Source organism: Marmota marmota, unplaced genomic scaffold, assembly GCF_001458135.2.
Source record: "Marmota marmota marmota unplaced genomic scaffold, marMar, whole genome shotgun sequence".
NCBI lineage: Eukaryota > Metazoa > Chordata > Mammalia > Rodentia > Sciuridae > Marmota > Marmota marmota.
In genome coordinates, this window is record NW_026000229.1 from 21,812,283 (window position 1) to 21,836,117 (window position 23,835).

General features: G+C 37.2%; 1 protein-coding gene across 1 annotated transcript in view; it reads left to right on the plus strand.

Moving 5' to 3' along the window:
• Positions 1 to 130: 130 nt before the first annotated feature.
• Positions 131 to 23,835, plus strand: part of Adam10 (ADAM metallopeptidase domain 10) — a 155,392-nt gene continuing 131,687 nt past the window's right edge. The window contains exon 1 of the mRNA XM_048792959.1: positions 131 to 650. The gene's annotated coding sequence lies outside the window, so the exon portion shown is untranslated. The remainder of the gene's footprint in view (positions 651 to 23,835) is intronic.

Genomic DNA, 23,835 nt, shown 5'->3' on the forward strand with positions numbered 1-23,835 from the left:
GTTGAGCGGAGCCCAGTCGCGCCGTGCGGCGGGCGCGTCACGTCAGCCCGGCCGGCCGGCGGCGCCACTCGGGCGCGCCGCTCTCCCCGCTCCCTATTGTCCCCCGCGCCCCGACCGCGTTCCCTTCAGTGGCGGGCCGAGGACGGTTCGGTGCCTCCGGCGAGGCCTTCCCCGCCCCCACCGCCCCGGCGTTGCGGGAGGTGGCAGTCTCCTCCTCCCAGAGAAGCGAAGTCGGGAGATTCGGGTCGCCAGGCGAGAGCTGCGGAGCCCAGGCCGGCGCTGCATCCTTCTAACCTGCTTGCGGGCGGGCGCCGGCACAGGCAGCTGCCGTGGGCTGGCGGTCCTCGCCGCCCTCGCTCAACGCTACCCTCCTCACCTTCCTCCCCAGCCCCCAGCCCCTGCCGGGTGGCCGGTTCCGGAGTCCGCTCCGCGGAGGAGCACCGCCGCGCAGACTCGGGGAAGTTGGCGATGTTTGCGGTCGGGCTCTTGTATTGTTCTTAACCCAGCGCGGCGATCCAGACCGACCCCGTTCTGCAGTGGGGCCGCCCGTGGAGTGTAGCAGTCATCTTCCGCTTTTCCGGCAAGAGTGATTTGGGCTGTCCCTCCTGCCCTGCACTGAGTGCCCTAGTGTTTGGAGAGAGCGCAGGAGGGTGTGTTTGCGTTCAGTGAAAACATTCTGTCGCCCAAGGGAAAGGGTTTGGTAGGGGTAGTATGTTTAGGGATGTTCTTGGATCTGTGGGCTGGATTGGGTGTCTTAGAATGCAAGGAAGATCCTGGGTGACCCAACTCCAAGAGTTTTCTTCAACTCTCAGGTGGAGTAGACTTACTGTTTAGTCTGTGGATTGTCAAAACAGTGCCCCCTCCCCCCTACAAATTGGAGTTACATTTCGCTGAAAGTCTGTACTCTTTCCGGATGACTCGAGTTTCTGAAGACAATGATTTTTATTTCCAGTATTTCCTAGGACCAGTGGCATTATTCTGTTGTTTAAAACGCTTTACTTTAGTATGCTTTTTGACTTGTCCCAAAGTATACTTAAAAGCCTTAAAGTATGTTTAAAAGCATGAAAACTTTTCATGAATGCTTTGGATGAGTGTCTATCTGTAGCTTAATATTTTTTGTAGCGAATTGTTTCTTTTCTTTGTCCCTTTCACTAATGACTGCAGGGCTAAGTTTATTTGTCATATATTCTGCTTAGTCTGAGAGTGGTGCTGTGTAGGCAGCCGTCTGTTGTAGTTTGTTAGGTGTAAATTTTAGGTTAAAAGTTGCTAATAGACGTGTACTTTTAAAAAGGATCCAATCTGGAAACCCTTTGTAAGGGCGTTTTCATTTAATGTTTGTATTTCTGTTCTAAATGTGACTTCCAACAAAAATCACTTGACTGGCTGTTCTCACTTTTTGTGATTGTAGTCAGGAGTTAAGACACTTCTCTATGAGCTAATAAACACAAAACAGGAGACACTTTATTTTTTGGTACTCTGGATTGATGGGACGCTTTACCACTGAGCTACATGCCCAGCCTTTTTTATTTTATTTTTTGAGATTGGGTCTTGCTAAGTTTAAGTTGCCAAGGCTGGCCTGTAACTTTCCATCCTGCCTCAACCTCCCAAATTGCTGGGATTACAGGCGTGTTTCCATGCCAAACGCAGGGCCTTGGTTTGCAACTGCTCTACCACTGAGCTGTATCTCCAGTCCTTTTTTTTTTAATTTTGAGACAGGGTTCCACTAAATTGTCCAGGCTAAACTTTTAAATTTGTAATCCTCTTACCTCAGCCTCCAGAGTAGCTGGAATTACAGGTAATTACAATTATCACTGTGCCTAGCTAAAATGTTAAATTTTGATGTTGTTAAGAATTTTTTCAAAAAACTAAGAAAAGTTTTATTTTGAAATTTTCAAAATTGTAACTTTTGAGAACATGGATATGTTTTTGATTTTATTGTACTAATTTTATCTATTGATCTGAGCTATATATGTTCAAGTTTGTTAGATATTTATGATTTGTAGACTACATTTAAATTGAATATATATTTGATTTAGTATAGGAGAGAAATAAGTTTGTATAAAATTAGAAGTGTTAGTGGAAATACAGATTTAACTTTAAAGTATAAATCATTTCCAGGTACTTAATAAACTCTTGCTAGTTGCTTTCCCCTTTACAGTATGTCAATCTCTGTTATGTGTGAAATTTTTCTTCTACATATGACTGAAATTGAGAAGTGGGAAGCTGAAAGTGAGAATTAAAAGTGTTTAGAATCCTAAACTTTCCTGATGTTGTCCATTCTTGCATATCTCATCCTGTGTTGTATTTGTAGGACCATAAAGTAACATTTCTAGAGTTCACAAAATATGTAGACATGCACTCAAATGTATACATAAAAATGCTTTTTTAAATTATTTGTAACCACATTAGAAATTCATTGGAACTGTTTAGCTATAGCTCAAATAATTTTTATGTATGTGTGAATATTACTTTTTTTTGAGCCTATGTGTGCCAGATTGGCTTTGAATTCCTAGACTTTTGTTCCTCTTGTTTCAGCCTTCTCAGTAGCAGGGAATGCAGGTTGGAGCCTTTTACCTGCCCCCACAACCCAAACCCCAAGTCTTACACATGCTCTACCATTGAGTTACATTTCCAGCCCTTTTAATTTTGAGACAGGTCTTGCTAAATTACTTAGGCTGATCTCAAATTTGCAATCCTGTCTCAGCTTCCAGAGTTGCTGGGGTTAAAGGCGTGTGCTTCTGTATCAGGCTGCATGTTACTTTTTTAACACAGATATACAGGGAGTTAACATCTTTCTTTAAAAATTTCATGGTGTGTTTGAGAAGTCAAAAGGTATTTTAGTTGTAACAGTAAATTAATCCCATAATGTTTTGGCTTGATTAAGTGATCCATGAAATTAATTTTGGAGTGTGACATGTTTTTATATTTAAAAATCTGGTGTAAGTGCTTTGCTCTATACTATATACTTTATAAAAATAAGCTTTCTGGAAGTTTGGGCAAAAGAATTAAAAGCATTAAAGTTTAAGCTTAAGCTAGTTTTCTGACTTCTGCCAGCAAATGAGTCTATGGGATTAATGAAAGACACAGGTGTTTTGTCTTTAAGGCGCTCTGCCTCTATATTTTAAACTAGAGTTTGAGAGTCCAGTTAGCTCTGTCATCTTAACAAAACCCATTTCAATGTGTCCTACATTAAGAGTATGTTCTGTAAGTACAAGACATCTGTTAGGGGTTGAGGGGAGATAGGCATGACAGACACTTCAGTTTTCTGATGTACTTTTAATAACTTAAGCCATTCAATGGTGTGTATTAGCTTAACTCTTTAAAATTTTCCTAAAGAGGGTTGGGCAGAGGGTAAAAGGGACGTTTCTATGATGTCTGTTTTGTATTATGTGCCTGAAATTGTTAGTATTTTCATTTTTCAATAGTTGGGGGAGGTGATATTTTACAATAGAAAAAAAAAGCTTGAAGAATCAGATTGTTCATCTAGCATCATCTGCCACTAAGTGGTGAAATAAGACATTCATACCCAAGCCAGTGGGACCTCAAAGCCTAAGCTTGCTTATTTATTTATTTGTTTTTGTGGTACTGGGGATTGAACCCAGGGCCTCACACATAATAGACAATCATTCTGCCACTGAGCTATATCACAGTTTTTTTTTTTAAATACTTTTTTTGTAGCTGTAGATGAACAGCATGCCTTTATTTTGTTTGTTTTTAAGTGGTGCTAAGAATTGAACCCAGTGCCTCACAAGTGCTAGGCAAGTGCTCTGCCACTGAGCAACAGCCCCAGCTCTATATCACAGTTTTTTTAAAAAAATTTATTTTGAGACAGGGTCTCAGTTGCTCAGGCTGGCCTCAAACTCCAGGTCCTCTTGCCTCAGCTTACTGAGAGTCGAAATTATATGTGCATATCACACACCCAGCTAAAGCCTAGCTTTTTTTATTTTTTAATTTTTTTTTTTAATATATTGCTCCCTCATGCTCTTTTTTTTTTTTTTTCTGTTACTGGGGATTGAATCCAGGGGCACTTGACCACTGAACCACATTCCCAGCCCTATTTTGTATTTTATTTGGGGATAGGATCTCACTGAGTTGTTTAGCACCTTGCCATAGTGGGGCTGGCTGGCTTTGAACTTGTGATCCTCCTGCCTCAGTCTCTGGAGCTGCTGGGATTCTAGGCGAGCATCACCATGCCTGGCCACTCATACCTTTTTTTTTTTTTTTTTAAATAATATAACTTTATTTGTTTATTTTTATGTGGTACTGAGGATTAAACCCAGGGCCTTGCATGTACGAGGCAAGTGCTCTACTGCTGAGCCATAACCCTAGCCCCCCTTCATGCCTTTTTAAAAATAATTTATTTATTTATTTTTTATTATTAAAGTTTTGTAATTATACATAGTAGTTGGGTTCACCCCAACAAACTCATACATGCATGGAAATCTATTTCAGTTCATGATCCTCCTACCCTTATTTTCTTCCCCCCTCCCCTCTCCCGTTCTCTTCCTCCTCTTCCTCCCCTTCCTCCCCTCTCCTATTCTTCTTTCTCTACTAGACTTTCTATTGCTCATCTATTAATTTGTATTTGATTGATTCTTTATGTCATCTTAATCTTTTCCTGATGCCTTTTTGATAGTAGTTTCACACAAGCTCAAAGGTGATGTCACCTCTGGACTAAACTGCCTTAGAGATGTTTTTATTTTATTTTTTGCAGTGTCTTTAAGTTTCAACTAGTGATCAGCATTGAAAAATCAGAAAGTTTCTCAGTGAAATTTGTGAATTTGTGCATTTGTTGGAGAAGCCTTGGAAATCCTGACTCTACTGAACTATATATTTCAATTGTCTGGGGCTAAGTAGTAGGGCCAGAGCTGCCCTCTTTGAATTGGGTATATATGTACCAGTCATTGTAGTTCCCATCATTGCTGCTTACGATATACCTGGCCTACTTTACTCATTTTTGTTATCTGCTTGGGTCCTGTGGGCATGTTCATATCTGCTTCAGCTTCATTTTTGCATAGATGGCATTATTTAAAAATGTCCTTTTTACTGTGACTTCTTATCCAACTTTTAATACTTTTTGTATTTTTCATTTTTCTGTATTCTTAAAATGTATTAATAAACATCATGACACCTATAGTACTTTTTATACAGCACTAGGTTATTAGTTTTTCTGTTTTTTTTTTTTTTGGGCATTGTTGGAGATTGAACCCAGGGCCTGTGCTCTGTCACTGAGCTACACTCCAGCCCTTTTAGATATTTTTAAAATACATGTTTCCATAATACAGGTTGAACTACCCTAATCTGAAAATTGAAGCATTTTGGATTTTATACTTTTGCACATATTAAGAACTCCCTCCCCATTTTTTGATACTGGAAATTGAACCCAGGGGTGCTTTACCATGGAAGCTACATCCTTAGTCATTTTTATATTTTTTGAGATGGGTCTCAATAAGTTGCAGAGGCTGGCCTCAAACTTCTGATCCTCTTGCCTCAGCCTCCTGACTTGCTGGGATTACAGGTGTGTGCCATTGCCCCTGGGCAAAATGTGAACCACTTCTGGTTTCAGGGAGTGCAGATAAGGGATATTCAACATGTAATAACAATTTGAGATTCTTTAAGTAAAACCAAAAATGATGACTGTAATCACATCATATCTCTTTTTTTTAATATTTTATTTTTTTGTTATAGTTTTATTCATTTATTTTGTTTTATGTGGTGCCGAGAATTGAACCCAGGCATCACACGTGCAAGGCAAACACTCTACCGCTGAGCCACAACCCCAGCCCACATCATATCTCTTTATCTTTTTTTTTTTAATTGTAGTTGTAGATGGACATAATGCCTTTATTTGTTTATTTTTATGTGGTGCTAAGGATTGAACCCAGTGCCTCACATGCCACTGAGCCATAGCCCCAGCCCATACCTCTTTATCTTAAAGAGAAATAAGAAACCATTTCTTTTTCTGCTGGGATGAGAACCACTGAAAAAAAATAAAAACCAACTTCGCCTTTTCTCTTTTGGGATACAAGTGTCAACTCTTTTGAAATTCAGGAAATAAAATAGAACAATAAATTCAATAATAAGCCACATTTTTCTAATATTGTTGGGGAGAAGACAGGTTCAGATTCAGAAGGGTCAGGTTGAGAAAACTTCTGTATAACAAATCATTGGGAACAGACTTAAAATTTTGGCTGTGGTTTGAGGATGTCACTCTGGTAAAAGCACTTGCTTATCATGCATGAGTCCCTGGGTTCAATCCCCATCACTGCAAATAAAAATAGCCTATAATTTATTCTCTCTCTCTCTCTTTTTTTTTTGGTAGCAGGAATTGAACCCAGGGGTGCTTAATCACTGAGCCACATCCCCAGCCATTTTTTATATTTTTTTAGAGACAGGGTCTTGCTGTATTGTTAAATTGCTGAGGCTGGCTTTGAACTCATCATTGCCTTCCTGCCTTCTTTCCTTTCTTCGTTCCTTCGCTTCTTCCTGCCCTTCCTCCTGGTACTGGGGATTGAACCCAGGGCCTGTGCATTGTAGATAAGTGCTCTACCTCTGAGCTATACATCCCCAGTCCTTGGCTGTTTTATTGGCAGTTTTACTAAAATGTATTATTATGTGTTTGTTGTTTTCTTAAAACACTGAATTTAACCTTTTCTTAAATGATTATGGTTTAGTAAATGAGAACAACTGCTATTTTTCTGAGCTCTTTTGTAGTTTATTTTCCGGAAGCTGTTGAAATAGCTTGGTAGTTTATTATTGTTCCAAGTTTTTTCTAATGGAGTGTACTTACCCCCACCCTCATTACTGGGAATTGAACCTGGGAGTACTCTATTACAGAGCTACATCCTCGACCTTTAAAACAATTTCCTTAAAAACTTTTTTGAGAGAGTCTCCTTAGGTTGTTTAGACTGGTGACCATCCTGCCTTATCCTCTAGAGTAGCTGGGTTTATAAGTGTGTGCTACTATGTCCAGCTGTTCTAATAATTAGTTTTAGCAGCATTTGAACTTTTTGATTAGTTTTTTTTTTTTCTTTCTGGTTTTCTTGCAGAACTTGAGGATTTCACCTTCTAATTTGGTGTTTGTATTCCCCCCCCCCCAACTTTGGGGAAACTCAATACTTGATACATTTTCATGGAATAAATAAGTTCTGAGTCTTATATGAGATAAAGTACACGGGGTTTAGGTAGTTTTGTCTTTTTTTTTTTTTTGGTTTGTTTTGTAGAGTTTAATTTTGAAGTTGCTTATACTTATTAAGTGGAATGATGTTGTACTAATGTGTTTTGCTACTTAAAGTGAGGCAGGTTAGACTGAAGAGAAAGAAACTGATGAGTAGCCTGGAAGACATAGCAAATGTACACTCATTTAGTTGCAAGTGGATCATGTCCTAGATCTGAATCATGAGCACTCTAGTTTCAAACTAATGTATTAGATTATTTGTACTAAACATACTGTAAAATGACCAATTATATTCTCTACTGGAATATAAACTGTAAATTAAGAAAAAGTATTATCTCAAGTGAAAGTTAGATAACAGAGGTTTTTGATACTGTTTTATTGTTTGTTTACAGTAACTAGTGATATTTTGGGTGATTAGGAAAATTTGGGTGATTTTTAAAAAAATTGTGTTAAAGTTCAGTTTCTTGTTGGTGCTGGAGATTGAAACTGTGGTCTTATATATGCTAAACATGTGCTCTATGCCCTGGGCTATCACCCGTTGTCTTTTTTTTTTTTTTTGATGATAATAGGCATGGAACTCAGGGCCTTGTAAGTGTTAGGCAAGTATTCTACCACTTTACATCCTGTCGTTTTTATGTATTTATTTTTTGAGACAATGTCTAAGTTGCCCAGGCTGGCCTTATACTGCCTCAATCTCCCAAGTAGGTGGGTGTATAGGTATGTACTACCACACCTATTCGCCTTTGTCTTTTTCTTTCTTTCTTTTCTTTTTTTTTTTGTGATGCTAGGAATTGAATCTGGGAGTGTTCTACCTCTGAGCTATACTTCTAGCCCTTTTTATTTTATGTAAGATACAGGGTCCTGCTAAGTTGCCTAGGTGGGTCTCAAACTTGCAGTCCTCTTGTCTTACCTCCCAAGTACCTGGGATTACAGGTGTGCATCACTGTGCCTGACTACTCTTGTCTTTTAATTGTGTTACATTATAATGATTAGAAAAATTTTGCTAAAGTTGTTGGTAATTCTTTTTTTGAGATGGATTTTAAAAATCCTTTTTTTTAAAAAAAAAGATTTTTTTTCTAGTTGTAGATGGACACGATACCTTTAATTTTATTTATTTATTTATTTAATGTGGTGCTGAGGATCAAACCCAGTGCCTCACTTGTGTTAGGCAAGCACTGTACCACTGGACTACAACCCCAGCCCCATGCCCAGGCTATTCTTGAATTTATGGGCTGGAATGGTCCTCTTGCCTCAGCCTCCCAAGTAGCTGGGAGTACATGTGTTCACCATTGCATGGGGATATATATTTGGAATGGACTAGTTTAAAATATATTCTAGATGGAGTACCAACAATGTACTTGGTATATGTGAAGCAGGCATTGGCTGTTGCTGCTGACGCGAATTTTCTGTGAGAGGCATGTGTAAACACTAATTGGGGAGAAGAATCTAAATAGGAAAGCTGTGGACAGAGGAACACCTTGTTTTCAAATCTGAACCCTCAAGTTCAAAAATCATAGGGGTGGGGCTAGAGATGTGGCTCAAGCGGTAACGTGCTCGCCTGGCATGCGCGGGATGCTGGGTTAGATCCTCAGCACCACATAAAATAAAATAAAGATGTTGTGTCCACCGAAAACTGAAAAATAAATATTAAAAAAATTCTCTCTCTCTCTCTCTCTCTTTAAAAAAAAATCATAGGGGTATATATTCCAAATTTTAGAATTGATTAGCAACTTTGATTTGGTCTGCTTTTCAGATTGACAATTCTGTGTAATTAGCTTGGGTAAAACACTTCAGGGTTCTTTTTTAAAATTTATTTTATGGTTCAGTGCTGGAGAACAGGTCTTGTAGTTCCCCTTTGCTACTGGGTAAATTTGTTCTGAAGTTACAGTTTCAACCAAAAAGTCTGAGAGGTGCATAGTTGTTAAAACACTGGGGTTTCCTGTGTGTCTATGACTGATAGGACTCATGAAGCCACGGTGTTGAGTGAGAAGAAAAGTAAAAAACATACTTTGTTAGAGCACATGCAATACCAAAATATATAGTTCCAATTATGTACTGTAGTTGCACGTGAAATTTGTTAATCTGGAGAGACATCAACCAATAGGGAAGGTTTTTAGAAGTAAAAAAGAATGGCATGTACTCTAGTAAGATGCTAGTAAGTTCACTTCCTTGGCATGGATAGGAAAAGTGCTAGTTGGGCCATGATAACCTGGAGTCTCATTATTCATGGTTTTGGCTATGATAACTATGTGGTAGAATATTATGGAATGTTCATTGGTGCCCATGTTGAGGAGTTGGGATATGATACAATAAGAAGTAAATTAGGTGCTTGATGAATTAGGTGATTGAGGATTGGTTTAGAGTAGTTATTGTAGAAACAAAGATATAAAAAGAAATGACTTGGAAGAAAATCTGGTAAAACGAGGCACATGTTTAAATGTGATGCTAACAAAATTTGTTGAGGGCTTATTCTGTGTTGAATTTGGATCTTAGGGGCTTTTTCATTGGAGAGAATATGTCTAGGATTTTGAGTTTAGATAGAAGGTTATATGTTGGAATAGGCATTAAAGCCTGGGTTTTTATTCTATTTGCATGCTCATAATTGAGGTCTGGTTAAAACTTTGTACAGAACTTCAATAATCTGTGGCTAGTTTTTGAGAAGCACTGCTCTAGACAGCTGGATAATAGAAGTTCCGTGAATTTGGAGTGGAAGGGAGAAATTTGGTTTGAAGATTTTTTTAAAGTTGGAATTAGGCTCTTTAGTTCAAAAATGTTTGGTACTCTTTTTTTTTTTTTTTTTTAAATATTTATTTTTTAGGTGTAGATGGACACAACACAATGCTTTATTTTTATGTGGTGCTAAGGATCCAACCCGGGTCCTGCCCGAGCTAGGGGAGTGCTCTACCGCTGAGCCACAATCCCAGCCCCAGGTACTCTTGATTCTGTGTGAATCTTGAACTTCCTGTTTTAAAGAAAAATCAGGGAAAATAATAATCTTTGCATTTATAAATGGGCATATATAACTTGTGTAACAAAATTTTTTTTTCCATTTAACTTTGATTGCATTGTTGATGACAAAAGATAGACACAAACATTTGAACTTTGGATTTAACTTTTAAACAAATACAAATAGAATCCATTTTTAATAGTTGAAATACTATAACGTCAATACTAAACATTAGAAAGTAGAATTTAAGATTTCTTTCCTCCAACCCAATTTATATCATCCAGTCTTTTAAAATGCTATTATGGATTTATATTATAATGTTTGTATAGTTTTGTTTCCTTTAAAAATTAATGTTATTAAAATGTGCATGTAAAAGCAGAAAAATATTTATAATGATCTGTATCTTTGCTAGAATGGGAATTTTATGAAGGAAACAACTTTACTGTTTGTGTTTTAAAACCTAGCATGGGGCCCAGTTCTCATTAATTGTCAGGCATGGTGGTGCATGTCTGTAATCCCAGCTACATGCAGTCCTCCTGAGGAAGGAGGATTGAAGTTTGAGGCCAGTTTTATAACTTAGAGAGATCTTGTCTCAAAATATACAAAAAGGGATTGGGGATATAGCTCATTGATAGAGTGCTTGCTTAGCATGCACAAGGCCCAAAGTTTATTAAAACCACAGAATTGTTAAATACATTGCCTGTGAAGTTGGCTAGACTTCTGAATTACATATTATATAGCCATTTTCATTCAGTAGAGGTTGTCAAGTGAAGCAGCCTTTAAAGTACTGGTTGTCAGGTATTTTATGGAGATAGCTTTATAATATGAAACTAAAATGTCATGATGACTTTTGTTAAAACTGAATATTCTGAATATTTAATACTAAATTAAAAAGTGACTCCTCCCATTATTATAGTATGTTATCAGAGTTCCAAGTGTGGAATAATAAGGATTATGTATTCTAATCCAGCATAGTGTAGAGGACAGTTTTGGTGCCACCTTTGGAGCTAGGTTGTCATTTGAGTTTATAAATTGGTTAGGAAGTAAGAACTTAAGTTTGGTTGAAATGATATAAAATAACAATTTTACTGGTAACCCACATAATTCGGTTTTACCAACAAAAATAGCAAGAATCTCTTAGTAATCCTAGCATCCCTAGGAACCGTAGACCATTGAGCAGGGAGACCCCCCATTTTTAGGTGTAGAGCAAACTGTAGTGGTACAACATGTTGGGAAGTAGACACAGATGTTTTGGAGTGTGATGTGGGAGCATGGTGAGATAGAGTGGGTTTAGGATGAAATGCAGGGTGTGGGCTAGACAGATTTTGAAATTGTGACTGGAGTTTTTGTGTGTAACTTAGGAGAGCAATGTAGGTAGGTTGGAAATTATATTTCCTTATGTGGATTATTATTTGTTCTTGTGCCTATACTTATTTGAAATCATAAAAAGAGTTTCAAATCTAAATTAATGAACACAGTTCCAGTTTTGGATTTTAAAATTTTATTTCATAAATGAGTGTAGAAATTTAACACATTCAATATATTTTAATCATTCATGTTTTGTCCCTATGTGATTGATTTAGTTTGTAGTTTATAGAAGAGCTGCTTTCACTTCTGAGCCAGCTAGCTTTATTATTTCTTAGAGACTAGTTTATTTCAAAAATTAGATGTGTTGAAATATGCTTTTAATTGTAGGCACACCCTCCTATCTTGAACTTTAACTTGTAACTGTTTGGTGTAGATATTTGTTTCTAGAAGATTATTTGGTTTCTAATGAAATGTATATAGGCTTAAGTTTGAAGTCACACTGTAGAATTAGCTTATCCAAGAGTGCATTAAAGTCACTTAAGTATATTACTGATATATAGGACAAAATAATTTATGGAAGCTTACATTTGTTATACGGGAGAAGAGTTTTATGGTATTCAGTACTTCAAGATCAGAGTGAATATATGTCAAATATAAGAAGTATTGGTTAAAACATGATGCTTGAGGTACAGTTGATGACTCAAATAGGAGTCTTAAGTTATGTTTTATGTTGGGAAAAAGGTTTTTGGTACCTAATTTTGAAATTATACAAGTGAAAAGTCTGTTGGTAACAACTTGATGACAAGTAATTTTGATGGAGTGCGTACTGGGGATTGAACTCAGGGGCACTCGACCACTGAGCCACATCCCAAACCCTATTTTGTATTTTATTTATGGACAGCATCTCTCACTGATTAGCTTAGTGCCTTGATGTTGCTGAGGCTGGCTTTGAACTGGAGATCCTCCTGTCTCAGCCTCCTGAGCTGTTGGGATAATAGGCATGCACCCCTGTGTCTGGCAACACGTGATTTTTTTTTGAGGAATAGAAATATAGCAAAGTAGAAGCCATAGTTTATTTATTTATTTATTTTTGGTTCCAGGGATTGAACCCAGGGGTGCATTGAGTTAACTCTACCATTGAGTTACATCCTTAGCTCTTTTAATATTTTATTTTGAGACAGGGTTTTGCTGTTACCCAGGCTGGCTTTGAATTTATTTATTTTTTTTTTCAAAATTTCCCAAATATTTTAAATGGCTGGTTTGTGGAATCCATGGACACCGAGCTAATAAATGTGGAGAAGCAACCTATTTTAAATGTGAACATCTACATGTAGTTGGTGGCTACCATAGTGAACAGCAATGCATGAGATTACTAGTCAAATCTTACCTCTGCTCAAAAATTAAAGCAAAAACAAAGTTGGTGACTGTATTATAGGATGAACTGGGAAGAGTAAACATGAAGTAAGATTTCTAATGATTCAAAAATCAAAATAGTAAATAATCAAAATTCTTAACAAACAAATCTCAGCTCAAGCAGGAGGATACATGTAGAGTTCCATGTCTGGACTTGGCCATGCTTTGTCTGGTGTACACTTGCTGGATTCCAGCTGTGAGGTCATCCCAGATCTGGTCAAGGCCAATCTGCTTCAGTCCATGGGGATTCTGACTCCTGTTTGATGACATTGTGAGCAATGTTCTGAAGTCGTCCAGGGCAGCGATCCGTATTCAAGACACAGCTATTTCTCCATTAGTTGAAAATATACAGTATCATTCCAAATTCATTTACGGCAGCTCAGAAAGGATGTCCTTTAAGTGTGAAGAATGAAATCTCATTGCAGGCAAACCTTCTATAAGGTAGTTTTTCCAGTGTTGCTGTTCCTGTTAAAAACTTGTGACATTCCCATGGGATCCATATACTCTGAGGGCCCGCATCTCCCGGGTGCCCCCAAGGCTCCTGCGACCTGTCCGCCTGCTCGCGCCCCGAGAAACCCGTCCCGCCAAGGTCTGGCTGCGTCCCTCAGCCGCCCGGGCTGCCCCGCCTGTGGCTTTGAATTTATGATCCTCCTGTCTCGGCCTCCTGAGTTGTTGGGATTACAAGTGTGTGCCATAGCACCTAGCTTATTCCTTACACATCCTCTTATTTATTGTAATTGAGTTTTTCTGTAAATAGGAAGATTTGTAATGCCGAAACAATTTTGCAGATTTTTTTCTCCCATTCTTAAGATTGTAGAATTAACTTTTTTGGATATAGATGGGAAAAGAATTGTTTATTTGTTAAGTGATGGTGTTATACCACACACAGATGATAATATTGACCAACCATCAGTAAACTGATTTGTATTTTCCCCCTGACGTTAATGACATTTTCACTCTGTTTTTTTCCCTTCTCCTGTATTTAATTTAGATTGAAATAGAAGATTGTAAGTTTTAGAATTAAGGGAATGGGAAGGAATCTTTCATTTCTCATAAAATAATGAAAAATAATTATAAAGGTTAGCATTTATGGAGTACTTACAACATATCAGGTACTGATTGGAGTTTTATACACACACACACACACACACACACACGATGTATGTATATACATAAATATGTATATATACACTTTAATGAATTGTATCCTGAACAAATTTTATATTTTTTACAGTGTTGTGGAATTAAACCATGGTTTGATACATGCTAGGAAGATGTTTTACCAGAGAGCTACAATCCCAGCCCATCAGTGAAATTCTTTTTTCTTTCTTTCTTTCATATTAAGACTTGAACCCCGGGATCACTTTATCATTGAACTACATACCTAGTCCTTTTTATTTTATTTTAAGACAGCATCTCATTAAGTTGCTTAGGGCCTTGCTAAATCACTGAGGCTGGCTTTGAACTTGTGATCCTTCTGCCTTCAGCCTCCTGAGTCATTGGGATTACAGGCATGCACCCCTGCACCTGGCTACAATTTCTTCTTTTTTTGGTACCAGAGATTGAAACCAGTAGTACTTAGCCACTGAGCCACATCCCCAGCCCTTTTTTATCTTGAGAGAGGATCTCACTAAGTTGCTTAGGGCCTTGCTTGCAGGGCAGAGCATGGTAGTGCATGCCTATAATCCCAGAGATTTGAGAGGCTGAGGAGGAATGCAAGTTCAAAGCCAGCCTCAGCAATTTACCACCCTGTCTCAAATAAAAATTAAGGACTGGGGATATAGATATGTTGTTAAGCACCCCTGGGTTCAATCTGGAGGAGTAATAATAACAAAGAAAAATTGCAGGAAATAAAAATATTGTTCTTAAATTGTAAACCTCTCTGGTGGCAAGAGTCTAAGTTATGTTTTTTTCTACTTAGAACCTGCTGGTCATTATTTAAAAAGTTATTCTGATTTGTTATACATGATGGCAGAATGCAGTTTATTTCATATTCCACATATAGAGCATAACTTTTTAAGACACTCACTGATTATACACAGAATATTTTCACACCATTCCTATCTTATACATGCACTTAGGGTAATGATGTCTAACTCATTCTACCATCATTCGTACCCCCTTACCCCTTGCTTTCACCTCCCTCCACTTTGTCCTGTCTAAAGTTCCTCCATTTCTCCCATGTTCTTCCCCCAAAGGACATTATGCATCTGTGTCCTCAAATCAAAGAAAACATTTGTCTTATGGTTTCTGGGGATTGGCTTGCTTCACTTAGCATTATATTCTCCAATTCCATCCATTTACCTGAAAATGCCATGATTGTATTCTCTTTTAATGCTGAGTAATGTTCCATTGTGTATATATACCAATGGATATATATACACAATGGAACATTGTAGATGAATGGATAGTTTCATCAGCGGAAGGGCATTTAGGTTGGTTCCATAGTTTAGTTATTGTGAATTGTGTTGCTATAAACATTGATATGACTGTGTCCCTATAGTATGCTGTTTTTAAGTCCTTTGGGTATACACCGGAGAGTGGGATAACTGGGTCAAATGGTGGTTCCATTCCCATTTTTCCAAGGAATTTCCATATTGCTTTCCAGATTGGCTGCTCCAATTTGCAGTCCCACCAGCAGTGTATGAGTGTTTCTTTCCCCCTACATCCCGCCAACACTTATTGTTGTTTGTATTATTTAAAAAAAAAAATATTTATTTCTTTTTAGTTGTTCGTAATGCTTTTGTTTTATTTATTTATTTTTATGTGGTGCTGAGGATTGAACCCAGGGCCTTGCACGTGCTAGGTGAGCTCTCTATCACTGAGCCACAACTCCAGCGCCTGTTGTTTGTATTCTTGACAGCTGCCGTTCTGACTGGAGAGAGAAGAAATCTTAGAGTAGTTTTGATTTGCATTTCTCTAATTGCTAGAAGATGTTGAACTTTGTTTCATATGTTTGACTGATTGATTGTATATCCTCTTCTGAGAAGTGTCTGTTCAGTTCCTTGGCCCATTTATTGATTGGGTTTTTTTTTTTTTTTTGGTGGTTATGTTTTTGAGCGCTTTATATATCCTAGAGATTAGTGCTTTATCTGAAGTGCTTGTGGTAAAGGTTTGCTCCCATTCTGTAGGCTCTCTATTCAACTCACTGATTGTTTCTTTTGCTGAGAAGAAGCTTTTTAGTTCAAATCCATCTCATTTATTGATTCTTGGTTTTAATTCTTGCGCTACAGGAGTTTGATGGAGATTTGGGCTTACTTTTTCTTCCATTAGATGCAAGGTCTCTGGTTTAATTCCTATGTCCTTGATCCACTTTGAGTTGAGTTTTGTGGATGGTGAGAGAGAGAGGTTTAATTTCATTATGTTACTTGTGGATTTCCAGTTTTCCCAGCACCATTTGTTGAAGAGGCTACCTTTTCTCCAATGTATGTTTTTGGTGCCTTTGTCTAATGTAAGAGAAGAGAAGTGGGCTGGGATTGTGGCTCAATGGTAGAGCGCTTGCCTTGCACATGTGAGACACCCTAGGTTCCATCCTCAGCACCACATAAAAATAAATAAGTGAAATAAAGTTATTGCGTCCAACTACAACTAAAAAAAAAAAAAAGATAAGAGAAGTTATGTGGGTTAGACTCTGAGTCCTCTATTCTGTACCATTTGTCTACTGGTCTATTTTGGTGCCAATACCATGCTGTTTTAGTTACTGTTGCTCTGCAGTATAGTTTTAGGTCTAGAATAGTAATGCCACCAGCTTCCGTCTTGCTAAGGATTGCTTTGGCTATTCTGGTTCTCTTATTTTTTCCAGATAAATTTTAAGTTTGCTTTTCCTATTTCTATAAGTAATGTCATTGGTATTTTGATTGGGACTGCATAGAATCTGTACAGTGATTTTGGTAGTATGGTCATTTTGACAATATTAATTCTGGCTATCCAAGAACAAGGTAGATCTTTCCATTTTCTAAGTTCTTTAGTATATTGTTTTCATTGTGTAGTCTTTCACCTCTTTCATTAAATATATTCCCATTTATTTTTAGGCTATTGTAAATGGTGTGGTTTTCCTAGTTTCACTTTCAGTGGATTTGTCACTGATGTACAGAAATGCCTTTGATTTATGGGTGTTGATTTTATATCTTGCTACTTTGCTGAAGTCATTTTTTAGTTCTAGGGATTTCAGATGGAATGTTGGGTCTTCTAGATATAGAATCATATCATCTACAAATAGTGATAATTTGAGTTCTTTTCCTATCTGTATCCCTTTAATTTCTGTTGTCTCTCTGATTGCTCTGGTTAGAGTTTCAAGAACTATGTTAGATAGAAGTGGTGACAGAGGGCATCCCTGTCTTGTTCCAGATTCTAGAGGGAATGCTTTCAATTTTTGTCCATTTAGAATGATGTTGGCCTGGGGCTTAGCATAGATAGCTTTTACAATGTTGAGATATTTTCCTGATATTTCTAGTTTTTTTTTAAAGTGAAGGGATGCTATATTTTATCAGATGCTTTCTCTGGATCTATTGAGGTGATCATATGTTTTTATCTTTGATTCTATCGATGTGATGAATTACATTTATTGATTTCCATATGTTGAACCAACCTTGCATTTCTGGGATGAACCCTACTTGATCGTGGTGCACTATCTTTTTGATATGTTTTTGTATTTGATTTTCCAGAATTTTATTGAGAATTTTTGCATCTATATTCATTAGAGATATTGGTCTGAAGTTTTCTTTCTTTGACATGTCTTTGGTTTTGGAATCAGGGTGATATTGGTCTTATAGAGTGTGTTTGGAAGTGTTCTCTCTTTTTCTATTTCGTGAAATAGTTTGAGAAGTACTGATATTAATTCTTCTTTAAAGGTCTTGTAGAACTCAGCTGTGTATCCATCTGGTCCTGGGCTTTTCTTGGATGGTAGACTTCTGATGGTGTCCTGTATTTCCTTGCTTGAAATTGATCTGTTTAAATTGTGTATATCGTCCTGATTTAGTTTAGGCATATCATTTGCCTCTAGAAATTTGTCGATGTCTTTGATATTTTGTATTATTGGAGTACAAGTTTTCAAAATAATTTTCAGGTATCTTCTGTATTTCTGTAGTGTCCATCCATGTCTTTTCCATCATGGATGTTAGTAATTTGAGTTTTCTCTCCTTCTCTTTGTTATCATGGCTAATGTTTTATCAATTTTATTTATCTTTTCAAATAACCCAACTTTTTGTTTTGTCAACTATTTTTTTTTTTTTTTAAAGAATTTTAATTTTTTTTTTTTTCTGGTGGACACAACATCTTTGTTTGTATGTGGTGCTGAGGATCGAACCCGGGCCGCACGCACACCAGGCGAGCACGCTACCGCTTGAGCCACATCCCCAGCCCCTTGTCAATTATTTTAATTGTTTCTTTTGTTTCAATTTCATTGATTTCATCTCTAATTTTAATTATTTTCTGTTTTCTACGGCTTTTGGTGTTGATTTGTTCTTCTCTTTCTAGGGCTTTGAGATGTAATGTTAGGTTATTGATTTGTTGACTTTTTTGTCTTTGAAGGAATGAACTCCATGCAGTGAACTTTTCTCTTAGCACTGCCTTCATAGTGTCCCAGAGATTTAGATATGTTGTATTGTTGTTCTCATTTACTTCTAAGAGGTTTTTAATCTCCTCCTTGATATCTTTTGTAACCTGTTCATTCAATAATGTATTATTTAGTCTCCAGGTGTTGGGAGTAGTTTTTTTATTTTATTTTATCATTGATTTCTAATTTCATTCCATTGTGGTAATGCAGGTAGTAGCTCTACTCTTCTGTATTTACTAAGATTTGCTTTGTGGCATAACATATGGTTCATTTTAGAGAAGGATCCATGTGCTGCTGTGAAGAAAGTGTATTTGCTCCTTGGTGGATAATATACTTGATATATGTCAGTTAAGTCTATGTTATTGATTGTATTATTGAGTTCTATAGTTTCTTTGTTTAGCTTTTGTTTAGTAGATCTGTGTAGTGGTGAAAGAGGTATGTTAAAGTCACCTAGAATTATTGTGTTGTGATCTGTTTGATTCTTGAACTTAAGAAGAGTTTGATTGATGAACGTAGATGCTCCATTGTTTGGGGCATATATATTTATAACTGTTATGTCCTATTGATGTATGGTTCTGTTAAGCAGTATGAAATGTTTATCCATGTTTATCCCTTTTGATTAACTTTGAGTTGAAGTCTGCTTTATTTGACATGAACATGAAAACCCCTGCTTGCTTACATAAACTATGTGAAATATATATATATATATATATATATATATATATATATATATAAAATTCACATATATATATTTTTAAAAATTTATTTTTTAGATGTAGATGGACACAACACATTGCCTTTATTTTTATGTGGTGCTGAGGATCGAACCCGGTCCCGCCTGTGCTAGGTGAGCACACTACTGCTGAGCCACAATCCCAGTCCCAATGAATGGTGTGTGTGTGTGTGTGTGTGTATATATATATTTTTAATATCCTTATTTATTTTTATATGGTGCTGAGGATCGAACTCAGTGCCTCACACTTGCAAGACAGGCGCTCTACCACTGAGCTACAGACACAGCCCCATGAATGGTATATTTTATCCCAACCTTTCATCTTCAGTCTGTGGGTGTCTTTTCCTATGAGATGAGTCTCTTGAAGGCAGCATATAGTTGGGTCTTTTTTAAAAAATCCTATCTTCCAGTCTGTCTTTTGATTGGTGAATTTAAACATTTACCATTTAGGGTTATTATTGAGATATGATTTGTATTACTGGTCATTTTAAAAAAATTTTTGGTATTTAGCTTGACTTGGTTTCTCCTTTGGTTAGCTTTTCTTTTATTGTAGTTCTTCTCTTTGCAGATTTTCATTGTTGTTTTTAATTTCCTCCTTGTGGAATATTTTGCCAAGAGTGTTCTGTAGTGCAGGCTTTTTTTGCTGTAAATTCTTTTAGTTTTTGTTTATCATGGAAGGTTTTTATTTCATTGTTAAATTTGAAGCTTAATTTTGCTGAGTATAAGATTCTTGGTTGGCATCCATTATCTTTTAGAGCTTGGTATATGTTGTTGCAGGGTCTCCTAGCATTGAGAGTCTGGGTTGAAAAAACTTCTGAGATCCTAATTGGTCTTCCCTTATAGGTAATCTGATTTTTCTGTCTTGCAGCCTTTAAAATTCTATTTATATTCTGTATGCTAGGCATTTTCATTGTAATGTGTTTTGGTGTAGATCTGTTGTAATTTTGTACATTTGGTATCCCATAGGCTTCTTGTATTTGATTTTCCAATTCATTCTTCATGCTTGGGAAATTTTCCGATGTATTTCATTGAAGAGATTGTGCATTTCTTTGGTTTGAATATCTAAACCTTCCTCTGTCAATAAATCTTAAATTTAGTCTTTTGATGGTATCTCATAATTCTTGGATATTCTGTTCATGATTTTATACCATCTTCACTTTGAGGTCAACTTTATTTTCAAGATTGTATATTTTGTCTTCATTGTCTGAGGTCCTGTCTTCCAAGTGATCTAGTCTGTTGGTGATGCTATCTATTGAGTTTTTTAATTGGCTTATTGTTTCTTTCATTTTTAGGATTTCTTTTTTGTTTTCCAGAATCTCTCTTGAAGTAATCTCTTTCAACCTGTATTTGCTCTCTTAATTCTGTGTTGGTGTGATTGATGATTGCCTGAATTTGTTCTCTTATCTCTTTGTTGGAGTGATCGATTTTTGCCTGTATCTCCTCACTTAGGTTGTTCTATAATTCCCAAATCATGTTAGTTATGTATATTCTGAACTTCTTCTCTAACATTTCATCTACTTCACTATGTATGGATTCTGTTGTTGTAGTGTCTTGGTTGTTTGGGGCACGTTCCTCCCTTTTTTTTTCATGATGTCTATGTGTCTTCCTCTCTTTCTGTGTAGACCTGAGGTATTATTATTTTGCCCTATTGTCTTATAGTGTGCCTACAGGTTTTCAGTACCTCCCAGGTCCTTACTGTTGCTTCGTGATGGAACTGGTGATATTGCAGTTTCGTGGCGGTGGCAGCCTCAAGCCTGTGTGTTTCTTTATGTTGGGCTGTGCAGCCATGCTTTAGTGAATAAGGAACCCCAGGGCAGAGTGGCTGTATGTGCTGGTGTTGGGTGACTGCCCCAAAACTCCGGGCCGCAATGGTGGGTGGCTTGTGGGCGGTTTGGCTCTGCATCCGGAACTGGTCATTTTTTTCCTACTTTTACATGAATGCAGTTTTTTAGTATAGTTTACTAAACAGTACTTTTAATCCTGTTATGCCCCAGGCTTAACATTTGTTTTTTTAAGTTAAAATAACTATTTTTCTCCTCTGCACAGATGGAAACTAGTTATTTGTTATTATTTTTCTGTGTGGTACTGGGGATCAGACCCAGGGCCTCACATAATGTCAGGCAAGCAACAAATCACTGAGGTAAACCCCAGTCTCTCAATCTAGTTATTTACCAGTTTTGCAAATAGGCATTTGCTTGATGTATTTTAGTTTTTCGTAACTTTATCTTGAACATTTTTATGCTTTCTGGAAGGTTTGAATTATCCATGGTACAATTAACATTTGTATGCCTTTTACCTAAATTTATCAATGGTTACTATTTGCCTCATTTTCTTTACTCCCATCCCGTTTTTAAAGAAATATTTTTGTAGTTGTTTATTGACCTTTATTTTACTTACTTATATGCAGTGCCAAGAATCGAACCCAGTGCCTGACATATGCCAGGCAAGTGTGCTACTGCTGAGCCAGAGCCCCAGCTTTATCCCCCCTTTTAATATATATACTTTTTTCCCCCCTGAATCATTTGAAAGTAAGTTGTACCCCTAGCCACTTTGCAATTTCATAGAGCAAGGACATTTTCCTGCATTCCCAAGAATATTATTTTTTGAAGTGTGAGAATGTTCAAGTTTCCCTTGGCCTTTTAACTATTAGGTACCATATGTGTGCTTTGTGAAGGCCAGATTTCTGGCATCTCCAACTAAGGACAAGAAAGTAAAATGCTGCTGGGTAAGGTGGCATATGCCTATAATTCCAGCCACTTTGGAGACCGAGTCAGGAGGATCTCAAGTTCCAAGCAAGCCTCCCCAATGGAATGACACCCCATCTCAAAATAAAAATTTAAAAAGGGCTAGTAAAGCATTTGCCTATCATGTATGAGGCATGGGTTCAGTCCCCTGCTTGCTGGGCGTGTAGAGATGAATAAAATGCTGTTGGTATGCTTTCCTGTAAGGTAATGTAACAGAAGAGAAAGATGACATTGACAGCAGAGTGGAATTATTTTGTGTAGAAACAGTGGCACAATAATATAGCCTTGAGGTAATCACATCATATGGCCTCTTCTGATAACAGTATTGATAAGTGAGTCTAGAAGATGTTAAAGTAGAGAGAAAACTTAATAATGGTTCAAAAGATACTTGGCACATAAACTCAGTAGTCTAGAAACTTTCCTTACTGGAAACCCTCATATTCCACCAATCTTAGGTTAAGGACTTTATTTCGTAGTTTAAAATGTTTCATTTTTTATTGTTATCAGGTAACACTTATCCCCCCTCCCCTTTTAAATATATTTTTAGTTATAGCTGGACACAATACCTTTATTTTATTTATTTTTATATGGTGCTGAGGATCAAACCCAGGACCTCACACATGCTAGGTGAGCGCTCTACTGCTGAGCCCTAACCTCAGACCCCCATTTCTCTTTTGTTAAGGTCTTTACATGAGGACACCTTTCATGAATATTCTGTTCTTTATCAGAGGGCTAAAAGGAATTTAAGATTTGCATTAATGCGCCAGGTGTAGTGCTGCACAATTGTAATCCCAGCAATTTGGGATTCTGAGTCAGAAAGATCTTAAGTTGAGGCTAGGCTCAGGAATGTATTGAGACCTTCACCAATTTAGCAAGATCCTGTCTCAAAATAAAAATAAAAAGGACTGGGGACGTAGCTCAATGCTAAAGCACCCTGGGTTCAATTCCCAGGATAAGACAAAACAAAACAAAACAAAACAAAAAATTGGCATTCCCTTGAGTCCTTCCTGTTGTAACATTTTGCCTTTGCATGAGTGAGGCATCAGATAGTATCAGAGGAGCTTCAGATCTATATTTAGAGCTGACACTAGTTTGTTTTTGTTGTTTAGTTTTTACTTGTGTTTTGTAGGCTGTGTTTCCTTTGGTACAAATCTTATATACAAAGGATTTAAAAAAGAAAACTGTATGGGCCACAAATCACATGTTAATTAAAATGGCAACAAACTTGGAAGTAGTTTCTATGCTTGTACTTATTATTTGCTTTCAATAACCACTAGTATTGTGATGACACCCATATTTTTTATCTATACTCCAGACCTCTCCCTTGAATTCCAGACCCCTGTATCCCAGCTGCCTGGCTTGACCAAATATCCAGTTAAAATGTGTAAAAGGAATTTCAGACTTAAAGAATCAGAAACCTCTGATAACATCACCTGGCACCTTTTTATTTATAGTCTTTCCCATCTTAGTAAAGGAAAGCTCAGTTGAGCTTCTGTTGAAACTTTTGAGTCATCTTCTATTCCTTTCTTAATACCTTGTGCACAAGAAATCCTGCATAACAAATTGTGTCAACTCCTCCTTCAAAGTGTATGCAGATTTTGACTGTCTTTTATCATCAGCTCCACTGCTACTATTCTTTTGATACAAGTCAACATCCCTATCTTCAGTTATCTACAAATCTGCTGTTTTCCCTGCTTCTCTTGTCTACCCTTTCAGTCTCATCTGTTCAAAAGCTTGTTCAGAACAAACTAGAGGTAAATTGAACACTTTAAAAGGGCTGGAAATGTAGCCCAATGGTGGAGTGTCCCTGGGTCCAACCCCCAGTACTGATTAATGATTTAATCAGTACTGGTAGGTTTAATGATTTAGAACTTTCTCTACAAGAACTAAGTTTCACAGGGCACGGTGGCACACTCCTGTAATCCCAATCCCAGAGACCCTGGAGACGGAGGCAGGAAG